The sequence below is a fragment of the Sapajus apella genome, unplaced genomic scaffold (genome assembly GCF_009761245.1).
Source record: "Sapajus apella isolate SASKATOON/1434 unplaced genomic scaffold, GSC_monkey_1.0 scaffold303, whole genome shotgun sequence".
Classification (NCBI taxonomy): domain Eukaryota; kingdom Metazoa; phylum Chordata; class Mammalia; order Primates; family Cebidae; genus Sapajus; species Sapajus apella.
In genome coordinates, this window is record NW_022437243.1 from 90,327 (window position 1) to 99,675 (window position 9,349).

The 9,349-nt window shown below is 48.2% G+C and overlaps 1 long non-coding RNA gene across 1 annotated transcript; it reads right to left on the reverse strand.

Moving 5' to 3' along the window:
• Window positions 1-3,721: 3,721 nt before the first annotated feature.
• Window positions 3,722-6,854, reverse strand: LOC116545608. The gene is made up of 3 exons (XR_004266375.1): window positions 6,810-6,854; window positions 6,465-6,475; window positions 3,722-3,774 (listed from the first exon to the last, which is right to left on the reverse strand). It is a non-coding gene; the product is annotated as an uncharacterized LOC116545608 (long non-coding RNA).
• Window positions 6,855-9,349: the final 2,495 nt, after the last annotated feature.

Consider the following 9,349-nt stretch of genomic DNA (forward strand, 5'->3'; position numbering starts at 1 on the left):
TTTGATTTGCATTTCTCTGATGACCAGTGATGATGAGTATTTTTTCATATGTTTGTTGGCCTCACGTATGTCTTCTTTTGTAAAGTGTCTGTTCATATCCTTTGCCCACTTTTGAATGGGCTTGTTAGTTTTTTTCTTGTAAATCTCTTTTAGTTCTTTGTAAATTCTGGATATCAGCCCTTTGTCAGATGGGTAAACTGCAAAAATTTTTTCCCATTCTGTTTGTTGCCGATTCACTCTAATGACTATTTCTTTTGCTGTGCAGAAGCTGTGGAGTTTGATTACGTCCCATTTGTCTATTTTGGTTTTTGTTGTGAATGCTTTTGGTGTTTTGGTCCCTGCCTACACCTACGTCCTGAATGGTTTTGCCTATATTTTCTTCTAGGGTTTTTATGGTGTTAGGTCTTATGTTTAAGTCTTTAAAACATCTGGAGTTAATTTTAGTGTAAGGTGTCAGGAAGGGGTCCAGTTTCTGCTTTCTGCACGTGGCTAGCCAGCTTTCCCAACACCATTTATTGAACAGGGAATCCTTTCCTCATTGCTTGTTTTGGTCTGGTTTGTCAAAGATCAGATGGTTGTAGATATGTTGTGTTGCCTCTGAGACCTCTGTTCTGTTTCATTGGTCTATATCTCTGTTTTGGTACCAGTACCATGCTGTTTTGATTACTGTAGCCTTGTAGTATACTCAGAAGTCTGGTAGTGTGATACCCCCCGCTTTGTACTTTTTGCTTAGAATTGACTTGGCTATGCGGGCTCTCTTTTGGTTCCATATGAAGTTTAAGGTGGTTTTTTCCAGTTCTGCGAAGAAGGTCATTGGTATCTTGATGGGGATAGCATTGAGTCTGTAAATTACTTCGGGCAGTATGGCCATTTTCACGATATTGATTCTTCCTAACCATGAACATGGAATGTTTCTCCATCTGTTTGTGTCCTCTCTTATTTCATTGAGCAGTGGCTTGTAGCTCTCCTTGAAGAGGTCCTTTACCTTCCTTGTTAGTTGTATTCCTAGGTATTTTATTCTCTTTGTGGCAATTGTGAATGGAAGTTTGTTCTTGATTTGGCTCTCTTTAAGTCTGTTACTGGTGTATAGGAATGCATGTGATTTTTGCACATTGATTTTGTATCCTGAGACTTTGCTGAACTTGCTCATCAGTTTCAGGAGGTTTGGGGCTGAAACGATGGGGTCTTCTAGATATACAATCATGTCGTCTGCAAATAGAGACAATTTGACTTCCTCCTTTCCTATTTGAATGCCCTTTATTTCTTTTTCTTGCCTGATTGCTCTGGCTAGAACTTCTAATACTATATTGAATAGCAGTGGTGAGAGAGGGCATCCTTGTCTGGTTCCACATTTCAAGGGGAATGCTTCCAGTTTTTGCCCATTCAGTATGATATTGGCTGTTGGTTTGTCGTAAATAGCTTTTATTATTTTGAGATACGTTCCATCGATACCTAGCTTATTGAGTGTTTTTAGCATAAAGGGCTGTTGAATTTTGTCAAAGGCCTTCTCTGCATCCATTGAGATAATCATGTGGTTTTTGTCTTTGGTTCTGTTTATGTGGTGAATTACGTTTATAGACTTGCGTATGTTGAACCAGCCTTGCATCCCCGGGATGATGCCTACTTGATCATGGTGGATAAGCTTTTTGATGTGCTGTTGCAATCGGCTTGTCAGTATTTTATTGAAGATTTTTGCATCTATGTTCATCATGGATATTGGCCTGAAGTTTTCTTTTCTTGTTGAGTCTCTGCCGGGTTTTGGAATCAGGATGATGTTGGTCTCATAAAATGATTTGGGAAGAATTCCCTCTTTTTGTATTGTTTGGAATAGTTTCAGAAGAAATGGTACCAGCTCTTCTTTGTATGTCTGGTAGAATTCAGCTGAACCACATTAATGTTAATGTGGTGGAAGGAGGAGGAAGCAACAAGGCATCTGAAAACTGGGGATAGGAAACAGCAAAGCAACCATAAACCAAATCACTGCAGACCTATGTGAAAACATCAGTTGAAACTAGGAAGGGTTTCATCAAACCAAAAAGTGGCTGTAAGGACCACTGGTAAGTTCTGAAAGGACACAGGGAAGGATAGGAATCATGAATTTCAAACCAACCAACCAAAGCTCCTTTCCAGGGCAGGACATCGCACTGAAGAGAAACTTCTGGGAGGAGAATCAGAATTGGGCTATTACAATGGTGACAGAGACAAAGAAAAGAGAAAGCCCAGATACAAGTGAGGGAGGGATATAGAATCAGGAAGTCTCAGAAAGTGAGCCGCCGTATTAACACTTTACTAGAACAAAACCAAAAGACAAATCAAAAACAGGAGAGGGAGAGATATGAAATTAGTAAAGGCCCCTTGAACTATTCCTCCTTCTAAAAGCTTGAGAAAATTGTTTTCAGTAAAAATGAGTGACAAAAAAGTATTTGGTCGAAAATCATAAAGAGTTATTAAAAGAAAACAGAGAATAAGAAGAACAACATTCCTATGGGCAAAAAAAGATATGCAGACAAAACACTAAAATTGTAACTTATGATTTTAAAACAAGCTAAAAGACATTGAGAAAATAATACATAAATCATAATTTCAAAAACTTAGAAATAAGGTGATAGAGCTTTTTAAATTATTCCCTGTGCTTCTTAGGGATACAACATTAACTGATATGCCAGTACTGGCCATCATTATAATGCACTATTACATTATTATTATGTACTTCATACAATAATGTTGGTCCTCATGACTAACATATAGTACTATAAATGCTTGATCATAAAGAGTGCATTCTACTATAATGTATATAACATTATTACAAGACATACATATAAGCACATATTAAAATTGCTTAACTGTGATAAATTATTGTAAATTCCACATTAAACCTTACCCACATTACTATTATTTAGTACATAAAATTCTTAATCCCACATCATACATATTATGGTTCATCAAACATAGCTTATTACAGTCAGAAAAATCCTTCTCAACATGGATATCCCCTATCAAATTTTGGTCTCTTTCATCCTCCAAGAAATCAGCAACCAGCTCAGGCATACCACTCCTGTTATTGGTTAAGAGGGTGATAGGACTGATACCATCGAGATGTCCTATTTAAGGGGAACGTGTGGGCAATCTTAATAGTATGGCCCTGAGGCCACAACCAGATGCCAGATATAGATATACTCTAGGCACCTCCCTGGCCCTGCCTTTTCCCAGTCCATTCTCTCACCTTACCATGGCCCTGTCCCGTTTCTGGTCCTGCCTTGTTTCTGGTCCTACCCTGTCCATGTTCCAAACCTGACTCTGGCCCTGGCCTTCCCAGTCCCTGCTCTGCCATCCCCTGCCCCTGTCCTTGTTCTACACTGGCCCTACTCTGCCTTGGCTCTGCACTATCCTAGCCCTCCCTTGCTCTGGCCCTGAACTTGCCCAGTCCCAAGCCCTGGCCCTGAAATGCCCTTCCCTGGTCCTGATTCTGCCCTGCTTCTGGCCCTTTCCCATCCCTGGCTTTGGTCCTCTCATGTTTCTGGCTGGGACCCTGTCCCTGATTTTACCCTGGCCACGACTACCTGCCCTGGTCTTCCCTTGGCTCTCTGCTATGCTGGCCCTGCCACGACTTGGCCCTGACGTTTGGCCTGGTCCTGTCCTGTCATCCACTGTCCTGACCCTATACTGGCTCCACCATACCCTAGCCCAGTGCTTGTCCTGGCTCTGTTCCTAGTTCTATGCCTCCTATGGTCCTGCCCTGCTTTTGGCCATACCCTGTTCTATCCTGGCCCTGACCTGCTTGGTCCTGGTTCTGGTTCTGCCCATCCCTGTGCTTGATCTGGATCATCCCTGGTCCTGCCTTCTCTGTGGCCCTGTCTCTGGTCCAGCCTTGGCCTTGGTCTAGCCCCTGGCTCTGTGTTGGTCCTGCCCTGGCCCTGACCCTGCGCTATCCTAGTCCTGCCCTGGCCCTGACCTCGCTCTTGTTCTGGTCTTGTCGCTTTCCCCTGACCCTGCTTTGCCTTGACCCTCAACCTGTTGCTAGCCCAGCCCTGGCCACAGCCCTGACCTTGGCCTGGCACTGGCCCCTGCTTCTGACCCTGGTCCTGCCATGGCCCTGCCCCAGCCTTGTCCTAGACCTGGTCATGACCTTGCCCCTGCCCTGCCCCTTGCATGGACCCAGGTCTTGACCCTTCCCTACTTAAGGCTTTGCCCTACCCCTGGGCTGGCTCTGGCCCTGATTTTTTTGAGCCCTGCCCTGGTAAACTGTTCTGGCCCTAGTCCCATACCTGGCCTTATCACTAGCCTGGCCCTAGCCCTGTTACTGGTCCTGCCATGTCAGTGGCCTGCTCTGGCTTTGCCTTGGTCCTGATATTGTCCTTTCCTTGTCTTGGTCCTGGTCCTGTCCCTGCCCCTGACCTTCTCTGGCCCTGGTCTGGACCCTGGCCTTGCATTGGACCTGCCCTGCCTTTACCCTGTGTTATCCTGGTCTGGCCCTACCCTGTCCCAGCACTGATCTGGCCCTGCCATTTCCTGGTCCTCCAATTGCCCTGCCTAACCCTTCCCTGGCCCTCATGCTTCCCAGGTTAGGCCCCAGTACCATCTTGCATCGAACCCTGATTCAGCCCAGGACCTTCCCTGATCCTGCCTCAGCCTTTGCACTCAGGGATCAGAGTCACTCAACCCTGGTGCTACCTGGCTCTGCCTTGGCACTTGCCCTGTCCTTTCTATGACCTGGCTCTGGTCCTGCCCAGCCCTTGCCCTGCTCTGGCATAGCCCTGGACCTGGTCCTGTCATATTCGTGGCCCTGGCCCTAACCTTGTCCTGGCCCTACTCCTGGCTTTGACCTACCATGGTCCTGCCCTTCTGTGGCCTTGTCTTGACCTCACCCTGCACTGGTCTTGCACTCCACCTTGCATTGGTCTTGCACTGGTCCTACACTACCCAGTCTATGTCTTAGCCCTCGCCCTGATTTCTCCCTGGGCTTACTCTGGCCCTGCCCTGGACTGACACCAGACCTACACTGTCCATGGCATGACCGTGGGCCTGCCCTGCCCTCCTCTTCCCTGGTCCTGCCATGCACTGGGCTCAGTGCTTTCCCTGGTCCTGCCATGCACTGGGCCCAGTGCTTTCCCTGGCTCTGTTCCTAGTCCTGCCCCTGCTATGCCTCTGCCCTGCTGTTGGCTATGCTTTGGGATACCTTAGTCTTGCCACTCTGTCCTGCTATCCCATCCTGACCCAGCCTTTGATTTTTCCTGGTCCTGTTCTGCCCTGGCTATGACCATGCAATGGACTCTCCCTAGCCACACCTTGGCCTGGTCCTACACTGGCCCTGGCAATGTCCTGGCCCCACACTGGGCATCCACTGAAACTGGACCCACCTTAGGCCTGCCTTTTCTCTGACCCCTCCTTGGCCCTGTGTTAGCCCTGTACCTTCCCTGGCTATGGCAGAGTGCTCACCCTGCCCTGACCATGCCATAGACCTGACCATGCCCTGTGCTGGTACTACCATGCCCTGGTTCTGCCCTGGCCCTGTGCTATCCTAGTCCTGCCTCACCCCTGAATTTGCTCAAGCCATAACCTGGTCTGCAACAGCCCTCCCTACCCTGACCTTGCTCTGCCCTGGCACTCCCTTTGGTCTGCCCTGGCCTTGTCCCATCCCTGGCCCTACCTTTTCCCTGACCCTTCTCTGGATGTACCCTTGCCCTGGCCCCTTTCTGGCCCTATCTTGTTATGGGTCCTGTTCTGTCCATGTCTTTCCCTAATCTTCCCTGTCCCTGCATTACCATCCCCTGCCCCTGCATTACACTGGCCCTGGCTTGCTTTGGGTCTGGGTTACCCTACCCCTGCTCTGCCCTGGTCCTGTCATGTCCCTGCCCTGACCCTGAGATTGCCCTGATACTGGGTCTGGTCCTGGCATTGGTCTTGTTATATCCCTCGCTGTGACCTTGCCCCTGGTTTTTCCCTGACCATGGCCCAGCACTGGTCCTGCCATGTCTCTGGCCCTGCCCGGTTTTGCTCTTGCCTAGCCCAGACTGGGCACTACACTACCCATTACCCTGACTCTACCCTGCCCTACACTTCCTGTCTGTCAGGGTCCCGTCCTAGGCCTGGCCCTTACTTGGCTATGGCCCTTACCCTGCCACTCGTCCTGCCACAGCCCTGACACTGACTTGGTCCAAGTCCTGCCCTCGCTCTGGCCTTGACCTGCTTGTGGCCTTGGCACTGTCTTGGTTCTGGCCCTACTCAGGCCCCTAGTTACCCTCGCCTTTCCTTGGCCCTTTGCTATGCTGGTCCAGCCATACCTTCGTCCCGCCTTTGACTTGGCCCTGCTCTGAGTGTGGCCTTGGCATTTGGCCTGATTCTGCCCTGACCTGGACCTGTCCCTGCAGTGCCTTTCCCTGACCAAGCCTACTGTTACCTACTCTATTCCAGCCCTTCCCTGGCCCTACTCTATCCCTGCCCTTATCAAGACCTTGACCCTAAACCTGCCCTTTCCCTTCCCTTGCTCTTCCATGCTCTGGCCTTGCCCTCACGCTGCATCAACCATGTACCAGCCCTCTCTACCCACACATGGTCTTGGCCCTGCCTTCTCACCAGCCTGTTCCTGTTCCTGTTCCTGCCCTAGGCTGACATTTGGCCTACCCTGTCCATGACATGGCCCTGGTCCTATCCTGTCATCCGATATCTTGGCTCTGTACTGGCCTCACCACACCCTGGCCCAGTGCTTTCCCTGGCCCCGCTCTTAGTACTGCCCCTGATATGGCCCTGCCATGCTTTTGGATATGCCCTGTGCTATTGTAGGACTTTACTACACTGGGCCTGGCTCTAACCTGTCCTTCTCCTGCCCTGTCCCTACCTTTCCTTTGTCCTGGTTTTGGTACTGTCCTAGCCCTGCCCTTGCTCTGGACCCTCACTGGTCCTGCCTTCCCATGATCCTGCCCTTGCTTTGATGCTGTCCCTGGACCAGTATTGGCCCTGAGTTCCCCCTGGCCCTTCTCTGGCCTTGTCCTTGCCCTGGCCCCTTTCTGGCCCTGTCTTGTTATGGGTCCTGCTCTGTCCATGGCAAGGGCACAGCCCTTGGCTTTGCATTGATCTTGGCCTGGCCCTGTGCTATCCTAGTCCTGCCCAGGCCTTGAACTTGTCCTGGTCCTGGTCGTGCCCTTTTGCCCTGGCTCTGCCCTGACTTGGACCTCACTCTTTCCCTAGAGAAGGGCTGATCCCAGCCCCGACCTTGGACTGCCACTGCCCGTGCTCCTGACCACAGTCCTGTGAGCGTTCTGGCCCTGCCATGGCCCTGCTTCAGCCTTGTCATAGACCTTACCATGGTCCTGCCCTTACCCTGGTCCTGGCACAAACCCTGGCACTAACCCTTCCCTGCTTAAAGCCTTACCTTGACCCTGGCCTACCCTGAGCCTGTCCTTGTCCATATTCCTGGCCATGTCCTTACCCTTGTCCTAGCACTGACCTGTCATGGTCCTGCCCTTCTGTGCCCTGGCCTTTCCCTGCATTGGTCTTGCATTATTCCTGCTCTACCCTGGCACTGCCTTGGCCCAGGCCCTGCCTTCTGTGGGCCTGGACATGTCTGACCTTGCTCTGGCCCTGCCCTGGGCTGACATCAAAACTAGTCTGTCCATCTCATGACCCTGTCACTGCACTGCCCTTAACTGCCCTGGCCCTGCCAAACCCTGGGCCCAGTGTTTGCCCTGGCCCTGTTTCTAGGAAAGTGAATTATTCTCACTATTAAATAATACATGTATATAAATAAAACACCACTTTAATATGCTTGATATTAGCATCCCATACTAAGTTCTATTTGGAAAGAGGGTTATAGTGGGAAGAAAAAATGAAAAGCTTATGTAGACCTTTAGATGACATCTTCTGCTAACACTATGATCAAAACAGCAAACTTACTAGCACACTGTGAAAATGTACAATTATATCTAGAACTAGAAATAGATGGCAATGCTTTGCACTTCTTCCAATATCGTTTTAAATCCTTAAATTTAATAATTTAGTAATAATGGATTAATCCATATGTAACATTCTCTAAAGATTCATAATAGGAAATAAAATCTAAAATTTTGATGTAAGAAAGAAAACGTTCAATTTAGTATTAGTAACCCAAATAATAAATGCTGAGGTAAAGAAATTCATACCTGAAACTACCAGAAATCATGAGCACTAACATGAATTAACACCTGAGGCTTTGGGGATTCACATTATATTCAGAACTAGCAAAATTCAAGAGAAAAAGATTTTTTAAAAATCCAGAGGAAGGCAAAATGGCCAATTAGACACAGCCATGTGAAACAGCTGCCACCAAGGGATTGAGATGACTGTGCACTCCTAGCAGATCTTCAGAGGTGAGGCACTGAGAGGGGATGCAAGGAAGACACAGAAGCTTAGCTGAAGGGGGAGAAAGCTGGGAACCCCACACAAGGTGACTGCACACATGGACTTGTTTCTTTCCCCCAATAGCTCTGGGTGAATGGGTGAGTTGACCATGCAAGGAGCAACCTGCTCTCACCATAAGCATCTGGAACTCCAGCAGGAGGAGACCCCTCAAGCACCACAGACACTTGAGTTGGCAGAGAGAGATGCAAGAAGTGGTAGGGTGGCCGGGCTCATGCAGGTAATCCCAACAGTTTGGGAGGCCAAGGAGAGCAGATCACCTGAGGTCGGGAGTTTGAGACCACCCCAACCAACATGGAGAAACCCCATCTCTACTAAAAATACAAAATTAGCTGGGCATGGTGGCACATGCCTTTAATACCAGCTACTTGGGAGCCTGAAGCAGGAGAATCACTTGAACTTGGAAGGTGGAGGTTGCAGAAAAAAAGCAGGGGTGGCAATATGAGTTTCAGACAAAATGAACTTTGAACCAACATAGATTAAAAAGGACCAAGAAGGTTATTACAAAATCTTAAAGGATTGACTCCAACAAGAAGACCTAACTATCCTAAACAGATATGAACCCAATACAGCAGTACCCAGATTCATAAAGCAAGTCTTAGAGAACTTCAAAGAGACTTAGATTCCCACACAATGTTACTGGGAGACTTTAACACCCCACTGACAATATTAGACAGATCACTGAGACAGAAAATTAACAAAGATGTTAGGGACCTGAACTCAGTACTGAATCGAATAGACCTGACAGACATCTACAGAACCCACCACCCAGAAACAACAAAATATACCTTATTTTCGTCATCAGATGGTACATACTCTAAACTCGATCACATAATCAGGTATACCACCCTCCTCAGCAGATGCAGAAAAACAAAAATCATAACCAATTTCTCAGACCACAGTGCGATCAAATTACAAATCAAAACTAAAAAATGTACTCAAAACCATACTATTACAT